Source organism: Manis pentadactyla, chromosome 9 (genome assembly GCF_030020395.1).
Source record: "Manis pentadactyla isolate mManPen7 chromosome 9, mManPen7.hap1, whole genome shotgun sequence".
NCBI lineage: Eukaryota > Metazoa > Chordata > Mammalia > Pholidota > Manidae > Manis > Manis pentadactyla.
In genome coordinates, this window is record NC_080027.1 from 37,764,103 (window position 1) to 37,776,602 (window position 12,500).

Here is a 12,500-nt window from a genome sequence, read left to right on the forward strand (position 1 = left end):
ACTACACAACAGGGGCCAGACCCCTGCACCCCTGCTTTACAAGGCTGCAGTTAGCTCAAAGGAAGTGATGGCCATGAAAGCATGCTGTCACTTGAGGAGTGTGTGTGTGCGTGAACAGGCCTGCGTGGCTCCGTGGATGTTAAGTGGATGTCAGAGCTCAAAGCCTTGAGCAAGTGACAGTGTTTCCATGCAGGTGTCTGTGTCCGCATGTTGTCTGTGGGTGTCTGTGGGTGTGGTTCCTCCTGTATATATGCATTTGTGTGCCTCTGTGAGCCTCTGTGCATGCATCTCTGTATGTGGGCCCTGGTGTGTCTGCATGTATGCTGCTTTAGCTGTGTGTGTCATGTGCCCAAGTGTATCTCTCTGGGCACCACCGCCTGGGAGCAGGAGCAGATCTGATGTTCATGTCTGTGCATATAACATGTGTCTTCATGTGCAGGGCAACCAAGTGCATGCTTTGTACATTTGTGGGTTGTATATCCGGGTGTGCCTGGAATCGGCCAGAAAGCTCCTTGCTCTTGGGCCCTCTATTGTGGTGGTGTGGGGAGAGTGGCCCTGGCCTCTGCCTACCCTCTGAGCTGCCCACGCTGATGATGGCTGAGGCAGTTCTCTCCTCAGACGCCCCTGCTCAGAACCCCCAGAGCAGAACTTAGGAACCTCGGGGCTCCCAGAGGGAACTCTGTCTCTAAAGCTAACACACTGCATGTGAATAGAACCCCCAGTCCTGGGGTCCTCACCTCTCCCCCACCTTCTGCCATCAGCCAACGATAAGGTCATTGAGGAGGAAGGCCTACACCCACCCGGCTCTTTCGACATGGCCCTGCCTGGGGCTGAGTGAGTTTCCCCCCACTAGGAGGCTGTGGGGCCCATTTATTCCACATTTACCCACTGCCTGCTGTGGGCCAGGCCCTGTGTCTGAAGCTTCTACACACATTTTCTCAACTGCAGCCACCCTCTGAGACAGGAGCTATCTACCCACTTTCTAGATAAGGAAATGGAGGCCTGGAGGGGTGAAGTGACTTGTCAGTGTCAGCCTCTGTCTGCTCATCTGAGGTTGTCACACAGGACTACAGAAACCCAGAGAAACTGCAACCGGTCCTGGAGGGCTTCCAGAGGAAAGCCTCAAGGGGCACGCGGCTTTCTCTGCTAGCGGGGTGAGGACAGAACCTTCCCGGTGGGGCTGAGAAGGCTCTCAGAGCTGGCCCTCTTCTCATGAGCTAGCCCAGCATTTGCATGGGGCTTGCACATACACCCCCAGGTGGAACCCCAGAGATGGGGCCCCAAGTCATGACTTTCATGATGAGTCAGTGCCAGCTGGTCCCCATGAAGTCCCTATCTTCCCCCATCAGCCTGGGGCCATCCTCCTGCCCCTTGGGGATCAGTTCCCAGCAATGGGAGACTCCTGGCAGCTCTAAGGGATAGGGTTCTTGTATGGTAGATGGGGTCACAGGGACCCAGAAGGTCCTCACAGGGCCTGGTGATCTAGAATTGTTTGGTCCGTGGTTCTTTGGGCTGATGTAATTTGGAATGGATTCCTTGGAAAAGCCAAACACTTTAGCATGGCATTCAAGGTTCTACTCATGCCAACTTCACTTCATTTGTCCTCTACACACCCAACATTGTGGCCATGACAAACTATTTACTCTTCCCTAAACACCTCATGATGTCACACCTTGCTCTTGCTATTTTTTCTATCTAGATGACCCTATCCTTTTTACAACATTTGGTGAACTCCTACACATCCTTCAAAGTCCACCTAAAAAGCCACCTCCTTTTGAAACCCTTTCCCAGTTGCCCTCTAGATGTAATGACTAGTTGCTACTATGCCTGATCCTCACTTGATAGCAGGAATCTTATCCAGCTGTTCATTCCTTTTGTCTAATGCCCAAGAGGAGGCATGTCCTGGGAGGCTGAATTGATGAGTGAACAAACAAATGTCCTAGTGAGCCCCAAAACTTCAATGAACAATCTCCCTTCTGCCTCGCCGGCTCCTTAGGTCTCCTGCCTAGTTTCTCCTCTGCTGAGCGAGTCATCTGCATCTGGACTTGCTTAGTCTAATGCTTAGTTGGGAATGTGCATGCCAGGTATGGCCAGCAGGCCAGCCTCTGACTTCCTGGGCTGCCCTATCTCTCTCCTCACCACCACCTCTCCTGCTGCCAGGGACACTCTCATCTCCAGCTCCCGCACCAGCCTGGGTGCTCTTCCCCAACCCCTCTGCTTCCCAACCCTCTGACCAACTCCTCCTTACCCTCCACCCCTCTGCTCTTCGCCACTTCCTCCAGGAAGCCTTCCCTGAAACCCTCTCTTCCACTCTTGCATACTGCAGGAGGAGTGCCTCCTCTGACCCCTCAGGCCCCCGGATCCCCATCCCTGTAGGCTGAGGACTCCTTGAGGGAAAAGCTGAGGCTAAGTCCTCTTTCCGTGACCCTAGTGGGAGAAGAAACATAACAGAGCAGGGGAGGTGGAGGAAGCCACTGTGGTGGCAGGTGACCTCACTTTAAGGAAATCCACCTGCAGACAAATCCAGATTTGCTCAGACTGTTAGAGCGAGACTACACACTTCCAGGGAGAGGTAAAGTAATGTAGAGCAGGAGGAGAGGGCCATGTTGTGTCCACTGTCTCAGGGAGCTGATCTAGCAGCTCTAGAAGTGGGTGCCATCACCCCCTTTGCTGCTGAGCTCACCTGGGGCTGTGGGACACCAAAGCCAGGGTTGTTTCCTGAGTGCCGGCTATGCCCCCTCTTGTCCCAGCTCTGCCCTGGCCTTGCTTGAACAAACCACTCCTGCTCAAGGGCTCCAGTCTCCAACATCAGGATGTGGATGGGGCAGACTGAGTCTTCAACGTCCCTTTCCAGATTTCCATGAGTCCTGAAGACTCTTCAAAAGTCCACTAGGGGGCAGGCAAGCTGTTCCAGAGGGAACCGGGAACCCCTCCAGCAGCCCCAAGATTGCTGGCCCCTCCGCTGAGCCAGGGCTGCACAAATAGGCCAGACCCCACCCCACAGAGGAGTCTCCCTGCCCACTGAAGGGCAGTGAGAGGACAGCAGGTCTCAGTGTCCTATGTCCCCATCCAGCATGACCCCAGTGGGCATGTGTCAGAGAGGTTTGCCTGTTCTCAGACATTTGCATTTCCTATTAAGTAATAGGTAGGCGATGCCCAGTCTTACCCACTGCTTTCTGGCTGCTGGCTCACATGGCCTACCGCACCCTCTCCTGGGAGGCAGGTGTAACGGTCCTCATGCACACACAGGAGAATGTGGCTCTTGCTGGCAGCTCTCTTCCATTGCTCACTTAGACCCTCCTGGGCTCCAGGCCCAGCATCTGGCTGCCTGCCAGGCATATTCCCAATGAGCCACAGATCATCCAGATTGTGCTCTTCCCTGTCACCTATCCAGAACCATGGGTGATCACCCTCTCTTCCTTGTCCTTCCCATGACCTCCTCCCCTTGCCTCCCCGCAGTCCAAAGTCTGTCCCATCCCCGTGATGGTCTTTGCCTTTATCCAGGCCCATCATCTGAATCCTCAGCGACGGTACCAACCCTTCATGCCACTCTCCTCTATTCCCCACTGGCCGTCCATCCCCAGTCCATCTGCAGCAGAGACCTTGCCAAGTCGCTTCCCTACTTGGCGCTCTCCCCACTGCTGGTGGCCAACCCCCTTTACTGTGGAGCTTCTGCCAACAGACGCTCCCACAGGCTCCCCCCGATGTCCAGCCCTTTCTCACCCCAATGCCTAGCCCTATCTTGTCTTGTGAGTTTGCTCAGGCCCCCAGTTTCAACCTAGAGGATTTTTATTATAAAATACTCCTATTATTCACTATGTAAGAATTTGTTCTCCATGTAAGAACTTGTTTGTTATGCTTCAGAAGATTGGAGACTGACGAAAATTAGGCTTGGGGTGGGTTAATGATTGTGCATTGAGCATTGAGTCCCCTATACAGAATTTTATTGTTGTTAACAACCATTTGATCAATAAATATGAGAGATGCCCTCACAAAAAAAAAAAAAAAGTACACACTTCCAATTGTAAAATAAATAAGTAACCGGGATGTAATGTATAGCATAAGGAATATAGTCAAGATATTGTAACAACTTGGTATGGTGATAGCTGGTACCTAGAATTATCATGTATATAAATGTTGAATCACTGTGTTGTACACCTGAAACTAATGTAATACTGTGTGTCAGCTACCCTTCAATAAAAAATAATTATCTACAAAAAAAAAAAAATACTCCTATTAGTAGCTAATTCCATAAGACCAGTGGCTGGAGTCTGTGTAACCTTCCCCTGTCACCATGGGGTCCAGGTGCAAAATCCTTCCAGCTTAAGTAACATTACGACAGCCACCTGGTCCAGGTCTGGAATTATCATTAGGTGCATGGCCTGGGGGAAGCCAGGCCAAGGGGCAGGCTTTGTTCTCCCTGGGTGTCCCTGCTGAGCACACTCAGCACTTTGGCAGCCCTAAACCCAGATCCAACCTCCCAGCAGGTCAGTGACAAGTGGAGAGCTTGCAGGAGATGTCTGAGGAGCCAGAGAAGAGAGTACATCATAGCACATCATGCAGTCAAGCAATGTGAACCCCCACCAAACCTCTCAGTCCAACCTCCCAGGCAGCTGCCCCCTCATCCCCCTCTACTTCCCCACCACCCCTAGCTTCCCAACCCCCCTGCTGTCCCAAGCCAACCAGCACCCAGCCTCAGCTTCCTGCTCCGGGGGTAGTTACCCAAAGAGCAACTACAAGATCAAAGGCCCAGGAGCCTCTCAAAGGGCTGATTCAGACCTGGGCCCTGGCGCTGGGCAGGATGTCTTCAAGGTTACCCCTGCAGCAGCCCATGGGAGGGTCTTTATTTCACTGAAAAGAAGGAACCAATATGGCTGGAATATCTGCACTTTAATCCTCACTACAATCATGCAAGGCAGACAGTATTCTCTCCATATTTTCCATGAAGCTACTGAGACTTTGTCCAAGGTCACCCAGCAAGCCAGAGGCAGAACTGGACCTAGACTCCAAAGCCCCCACCACATGCACCATCGTGGCTGCCTTGTTGGCCACAGCTACATATTACATGGAAAAGGTGATGCAGACACAGTGACAGCCTCAGTCACCAGCTGTGGGGTGGGCCCAGCCAGAGGAAATGGGGTGAGCTCTGGCGTGAGGTCTGGAGTAGAGGCAGGTGAAGCCAGGGCCCGGGGCAAGCCAAGATCAATATCCAGATGTTCAGACGGTGATGGGGTTGCTGAATGGGGCAGACATTAGAATGTGCTGTGGACAGAGATCAAGGTCGGAACCTGCAGTGCAAGTGGGGCAGTGAGAGAGTGAAACAGCAGTGAAGCCAATTAACTTGACCATCCAGGAGACTTTGAAAGGGCTGATTTGGGCCTTCCAGGCACTGGGCAGGCTGCTTCCAAGGCTTTCACTGCTGGCAGCCCAAGGGAGGGTGGCTTTCTCACTCCTGTGGCCACCATCACCTCTCTGCTGGTCTCCCGGACTTTGTTAGCACAGACATGAAGAGCCCTTTCGGTGAGTGTTATGGGAGCCCCGTAAGTTAGTTCCTAAGACCTCACCTCTGGCAACTGCACATGGAGAGAGACAGACAGGGGCAGAGAGGAGAAAGGACAGGGAGGAAAGGGCAAGGGAGAGCGGAGGACAGGAGAGGGGGTCTGATGACTGAGTGCAGTTGGGGGAGGGTGGAAGATGGAGAGGTGCAGGAAGTATGGGGGGGGGGTGATATGGAATCTGGCCCTGCAAGTCCTGAAAGAGATAGGAAACTGGGAGATGGGACATGTGCTTAGACCCCCCAGGGACATCAAAGGGTTTTAACAGGGAGTGACCGTGTCAAATCTATGTTCTGGAGAAACTCCATCTGGCTGCCACGTGGAGGATGAATGACTGACTGGATGAACAGAAAAGGGGGACCCTGGGCAGGAAGCTCTCCTGGAAGGATGGGGAAGCAGGAAACAAGCTAAGGGGGGAAGGAGACCAGGGAGCTTCCACCTTTAAAGATCAGGTGGAGGAGGAGGGGGAAGGAGTGGAAGGGGCCAGAAAAGGGTCCTGGAAGAGACGCTGGGGAGGGCGGAGAACCAGGAGAGGGCGTCCAAGGCGCCCGAGGAAAGAGGCTGACTCAGGAAGGAGGGAGCGGGCATCTATGAGAATGTAGCCAAGTGACCAAGGGAGCTGGGGGTCAAAGAGGGTCCATGAAAGTTCTGGATGTAGAGGCTGGGGAGGAGCTGGGATGATGGGGCCAGGGACAAGCAGGGGGAGAAGTGAGGAGAGGGAGTGTGGGAGGCAGCAGGAGGAGGCAATGGCCTTGACAGGCCTGGCTGAGAGGAGGCCAGAGGGTGGGGTAGTAGCTGAAGGGGGCCTGGGAGGCCTGGGGGGGGGTGTCTTGTGAAATCAGGGAGTGGCCATGCTCTCGCAGAAGCTGCAGGGAAAGGGGTTGCCAGGAGGTTTCCCAAGAGGGGGTCTCTGCCAGCAGGAAGCACAGCTGTCCACCAGGCCAGGAGGGCCCTGATGCAGGCAGAGGTGGGGCTGGTTTTAGGGGGGGTCTCAGGGGTTTTAGGGATGTAGTTCAGGCCTCAAACCCAGAGGAGAGGGAAGGCAAGCAGGCAGAAGTCACATGGCCCCAAAGAGTCCTGAGAGCCACAGTCTGGAAGGTTGAATACCCATCCCTGAGCTTCCAGACCTAGAGAGGAGCTGGCTTTGGGGACAGGGCCCAGAATCCACTCCTCAGGAGACAGGATCCAGCCCTCTGCATTCTGGGGCCCCAGCCCAGCCTCCAAGCTGCAGGGGTCCCACACTCAAGTGTCCCATTGGGATTAATCATGGGATCCCTGGGAAGCCACGACAGTCTGTCAAGCTATGCCCTTTCTCCTTCCCTTTCACACCCCCTGAAATCAGCCCGAGGGGGAGCCACTTGACTCCTGTGGCCTGCTTCTGAGAAAATCAGAGCCACAAGCAATGTGAGATCACAGCCTGATCCCCATGAGTGTGTGCACATGTCTGTGTGTGTGCACGTCCACGCACACAGATGGCATCCTTACCCACGCCCTGGGTCTGGCATGTGCGCACTGGGTTGGGGAGCCCGGGTACTTTAAGTCTTCCCTGTATATATGGGACACAAAGTGTGTTTGTGGGCAATGGTGTGGTGTGTTTGTGACTGGTGCATGGGATATATACACTGTGTGTGTAGCGTGTGCGCTCACTTTTCATGCACTGCAGGGATAGTATACGTATGAGTTGAGTTTGTGAGGGTGTGTATCTATGCATGGTGACTCTGTGAGTTTTGAGGGTGTCTCTGTGAAAGGTTTGAAATGTGTGTGGATAGTGTGTGTGCCTGTGTGAAAATTTTGTTTTTTGTGTGAGGTTGATGCATGCTTGGTGTTTTCATGTAGCCTGGTGTGTTCTGTGATGTGTTTGAGGACATATATTAAGGGTGTGTGTGTGTGTGTGTGTGTGTGTGTGTGTGTGTGTGTGTTGTGGGGAGCATGCAATGTGTCTGTGGGGGGAGCATGCATGTGTGGAGGGATGTCGTGGGGGGAGGCATGACTGCCAAACAAAACAGGGAAGGTTAGTGTTCCTGCCCCCACCACCACATCACCTGGCTCTGTGACAGGAGCTAGTGCCCCTCTCAAGCCTCAGAGCCCCCCAAAGGCCAGTATTTGAAGCATTCTGCAAAGGCCCTGTGGTTACCAGGAGGAAGATCATGGGAGAGGACAAGAAATGTGTGCTAAAGAGGATGGTCCCGGTGGGAGTTGGGTGTACCCAGGCCTCCACCCCTCGCCCGTTCAGTGGGGCTGCACCCCACTCCCACAGAATGGGAGCACTGCCCACTTTCACTGCCCGAGGGGTAACCCCAGCTACACCCACATCCCCCAGCACAGCCAGAGGAAGCTTCACAAACCACTTCATTCCTTCCCTAAACTAAACCAGCCTGAAGAAGATAGAGCTACTGCCAGAAAAGGCCGACAATGACCAGCCAGAAACCACAAACAGTGCCATCCGCTGGGTAAGCACCCCAGGCATTCCCTTCACACAAAGGAGCTCACTCTTTGAGAAGCCCTTAGTTGTCCATTATTGCTCCACTTTATAGACACAGAGTGGGTACAGAGAGGCAAGGCCACCAGCCCAAAGTCACACAGCAGTGGGCAGCACTGTGAGGCTGGGAACCCAGGTGGGTCCTCGTCCGAAACCTGGGCTGCTTCTCTTCTTAGGCTAAGCCCTTCTTGCACCCTCCTCAGGGAGAGGAAAATGCTACTCTACACACAGAGGGTGTCATGACAATTTAAAGAGTTTTCAGTTACATCTTTGTTTGGATAATTAATGCCGTATCATGTGACAATACAACAGAGCATTAAGTGGGTAGGTATTGGAGCCTTACTGCCTGGACTCCTCTGTATTGACTGTGCAAGCTTGAGTTAATTCATTAACCTCTCTGGGTTTCCTCCTGTGTCATGTGGTAGCAATGAAAATGATAATAATAATAATACTATCTCTGGGTTTTAGCTCACTGGGTGTTATAGGATTAAATGGGTTACAACATGAAAGCTGCATCAGAAAGCTGCCTGGGCCAGCCTATCCCCTTCCCGACTTGAAGGCACACAGAGGCCTCACACTGCTCTCAGAATGTCACTCAAGGCAGAAAAGATTCCTAATCCTATTAACCATAGCCTTTACATTTCATCCCTTCATTTCTGCAAGTCAGTGGGGGAAAGGCTGGGTTCTCTCCACTTCATGGAGGGTGAAGGCTGCCCTCCCATAGGAGCCTCACCACAAGGCCCGGCTGCCCCACACCCTCATGGCTCAGCACTTCTCAAGGTGGCAGAGGGCCGGCAGCGTCAGCGCCTCTGGGAGCCTGCACACGATGGAGATTCTGTGCCCACGTCAGACCCACTGAGCCAGACTCCTGGCGGTAGGGCCCAGCAATCTGTTTCAACAAGCCCTCGGGAATTGTGTTACTCTCCAAAGTTTGAGAGGAACTGAGCTATGCCTCTGTGACCCGGGCCATGCCCTCACACTCTCTGGGCCCAGAATCTGCTGTCCTTCTTGGAGTGGAAGTATAGGAGGCAAGCAGGATGCTCTTGACACTTTAGGAAGTGACTGTTTACCTGTGGAGAACACCGAGGTATGAGTGGGCCAGCTTCTGGAAGCTCTGCCAGGCCTCAGGCTATGAGTGCCTGGAGAAAGACAGGAGCCCACAGCCTGCTGGAAGTTGAGCACAGTGAGGAACCCGGAGTTGGGAAGGGTTGGGAAGCTGGGAAGGGACCTTCAGGGAAGCACTGGATGCAGGGTATGCCCACCTTGGGATGTCCTGCCTGGGCCTCACAGGAGCTGGGCCCTGCCTGTGGAGCCCAGGACCCACTGCTGCCCTGGGTCCATGGGGCCTGCGTCACTGGGGGCCATCCAGCTCAGCCCCGTCCTAGTCATTGTCTCCCTCTACCAGGTGCTCTAACTGCCAACAGGTCCCTTCAGTCAGCCATAGAGTCGCAGCCTTTCACATAAGGAAAACGATATCAATAATCCTATCAACTCAGCCCCTACTCCTTGCAGCTTTCCAGGGTCATCATCCTAGTATCACTTTGAAGCTGACAGAATGACTGTTCCCCTTTCACAGAAGAGAAACTGAGACTGCAAGGGAGAATGACTTGCCCAAGGCCGCCCTGCTTCCTCGCGGTGGGCATCCCCAAGCAGGCACTCCTCTAACTAACGCTGCCCTCAGGAGCACTCCTCTGTTTGGTCTGCTGCTGTCTCACCCTAGCCTGGCTCTGTTCTGTTGTTATGAACTTGCAGATTACACTTTATATCAGGGACCACAACCAAAGCCCATACTAATAACCCCAGATCATCAAGAAAGGTGTGCACAGGGTATAACCTTCAAATGGTTACAACAGGAAAATGTTTTGTGTCTCCACGGGACGAAACGTCAGCTTCCCAGCAGCCTGGGCGCTGCAGAGAGCTGTGGTTTCACGGCCCGTGGCACGGCACAGTCAAGCTGTGGCGACGCTTCTGGTCCTGTCCTGCCCGCTTCACCAAGTCTTGAATTTTCTCATGTAACATCCCCCCCTCTCCCTTGGGGCCCGCGGGAGCCTCCAGACTGCTCAGCCCCAGTTCTCAATGACCAGACTCAAGAGCCAGGAGCCTCCTGTGCGGCGGCCGAGGGGTGCTGGCCCCACACTGGTTGCTCCAAGTGAGGCTCCCAGCAAGACCAGAAAACCAGCCAAGCCTGTCGCGGGCCATGCCTGAGGGCCTGGGAGTCTGCGGACTCAGATGGGAATGGCTGCTATGTCTTACCCTGTTAGCTGTGTGACTGTGGACAAATCATAGAACCCCTCGGAGGCTTGGTCCCTCTTCTGTAAAAGGTGCAACAACAGTTGCAAAGACAGTTGCTCCTCAGATGGCTGTGAGGAAGAGATAATTCAAGTATACCTGGCACCAGGTCCTGCTAGTCCTCTTTATTCCCATTTAACACATCAGCTATTCCTCAGAGCAAGGGGCACACCCCTATTCCTTTATAACTGTGTATTTCCCAAGCACCCGATGTTGGCTTTTGGCTCATAAACTCCCTACAGCTGACATACAGCAACACACTCTCCTCTCCTACTGTCCCTCCAGGAGCTGCCCCATAGCTGGTATGGTCTGAGCCCAGTTGCCCTAGGGAGCAAGGGAGGGAAGGCAGCAGAAGAACTGGAGAACCCAGGGGTCTGTCCCAGTCCCAAAAAGCAGGGCCCCAATAGGGGCTGATGAGGGAACTCCCTGACTCCCAGGGGCCCACACAGGTGCCGGGCAGGGGCAGGGAGGGAGGACAGTCACATCCTTGCACTGAGATCTGGCCTGGGAGTCCAGAGACCTGGGTTCAATTCCTGGCTCCAAAGCTGTGTGACTTTGGCCAATTAGTTACCCAATCAGAGCCTCAGTTTCCTAGTTAGTGACTGAGAATAAAGACACCTAACTGGAAGGCAGTCTGTGGCTGTCTTTATCCTGATTTGCCACATGAGATGAAGAACTGGCCCACTGTAGGTGTTCAGCAAAAAACAGTGGAAATTAAATTGGGAGTCCAGGGTGCCATGGGTCCTTCCCAATCCAGTTTGAGAGTTAAATGAAGACAGCAAGGCTCAGATGCTTAGAGACTTGTCCAAGGTCATACAGGCTGTGCAAATGTCCTTCCTGGACCCCTTGTTCCTACCTGGGACCCTTGGGTTCCATTGTGCCCTGAGCTGAAACCCTCCCAGGGAGCCTTGAGCCTGAGAGGGTTTTCTCATCTCAGATTGGTAGTCCTGAGGACCCAGGAAAGATGTGTCTCCTATCTTGACTGACAGATACATGGAGAATGGAACCATTTCCACAAAAATGCCAATACAGGGAAGACTGAGGTGCCCATTGACGGACTGCCCAGGAGAACTCCCCATTCCTGGAGGTGTGTGAGCCAGAGTTAAGCAACACCAGATGGAAAGGTGGCCTAGGGGGCCTTTAAGGAAAGCAATCCCCGCCACAGCTGCCAGGTAAACCCCACCCTGCTCAGTTTCAATGTCTCTTCCTCATTCAGGTCAAGCTCAGACTCCACGCTTGGCCTTCAAGGCCTCTGGTCTAATCATCCTATATTCTCATCTGCCTCCCATCTGGTCTGGAAGCTCCACAAGAGTAGGTCTTGGACATTCTTATTCATCAGCTACCAGGACTGAGCAAGTAGCATGAGCCAGGCCCACACCAGGTAATTTACACATATTGTTGCATTTGATCTTCACAGCAAGTCAGGACATTAGGTGCCCTTATTAGTCTCAATTTGTAGATCAGCAATCTGAGGTCAGAGGATCAAGCAATCTGCCAAAAGCCACAGAGCAACATGACTACTAAAGAAGTGAAGAGCTGAAGGAAGGGGCACTGAGCACGTGGGGTCCCCGATGACAGCCTACAGTCCCAAGAGACATCTGCAGCAGGTGGGCACACTTGGTTGCCCATCTGTTTTCAACTCCTGGGGAGCCCCATCTGGGCACTGAGTGAGGTAGAACCCCATGAACTACCTGACCACAACTGCAGCCTCTGGGGGCACATGGGAGGCAGGCTGTGGTCCCCAGAACACCCTGCCACAGCCCCACCCCACCAGCAACCCCCCAGCCCCGCTGCCCCAGCCCCACCTGCTTCAGGTCAGCAAAGGGTGAGGCGATGCTCAGCTGCCTGGGCCTGGACGTGGGGAGAGTAGGCTGAGGGGGAGAGCCTGGGAACTGTCTGAATCCAACACATATGCTCTGCCCAAGCTGCAGGGCGGCTGCAAAGCACTTTCTGTAAATCTGGCCCCTTGGGCAAGGATCTGGGAGAGGAAGTCCACAGGGTAGAGCAGAGTTATCCCCTATCACAATAAAGACAACAAGGAGTTACCTAACACCCAATGGGTGCAGGCTCCAGGCTGTGCCCATTATACTTATTTTTGGCACCAGCCCCAAGAATTAGCTACTCTCACTTTACAAACAGGGAAACTGACCAGATAAGCATTAGAGCACAGAGAGGGG